Consider the following 576-nt stretch of genomic DNA (forward strand, 5'->3'; position numbering starts at 1 on the left):
ATTCTGAGTTATCCCGAGTTAACTGAGTTATACTGAGTTATCGCGAGTTATCCTGAGTTATCCCGAGTTATACTGATTTATCCCGAGTTATACTGATTTATCCTGAGTTATCCCGAGTTATCCCGAGTTATCCTGAGTTATCCTCATTTATCCCGAGTTATCCTCATTTATCCCGAGTTATCCTGATTTATCCTGAGTTATTCTGAGTTATCCAGAGTTATCCTGATTTATCCTGAGTTATCCTGATTTATCCTGAGTTATCCTGATTTATCCTGAGTTATCCCGAGTTATCTTGAGTTATCCCGAGTAATCCTGAGTTATCCCGAGTTATCCTGATTTATCCCGAGTTATCCTGATTTATCCCGAGTTATCCTGATTTATCCTGAGTTATCCTGAGTTATCCCGATTTATCCCAATTTATCCCGAGTTACCCTGAGTTATTCTCATTTATCCTGAGTTATTCTGAGTTATCCAGAGTTATCCTGATTTATCCTGAGTTATCCTGATTTATCCTGAGTTATCCTGATTTATCCTGAGTTATCCCGATTTATCCTGAGTTATCCCGAGATATTCTGA

Source organism: Austrofundulus limnaeus, unplaced genomic scaffold (genome assembly GCF_001266775.1).
Source record: "Austrofundulus limnaeus strain Quisiro unplaced genomic scaffold, Austrofundulus_limnaeus-1.0 Scaffold1628, whole genome shotgun sequence".
Lineage (NCBI taxonomy): Eukaryota > Metazoa > Chordata > Actinopteri > Cyprinodontiformes > Rivulidae > Austrofundulus > Austrofundulus limnaeus.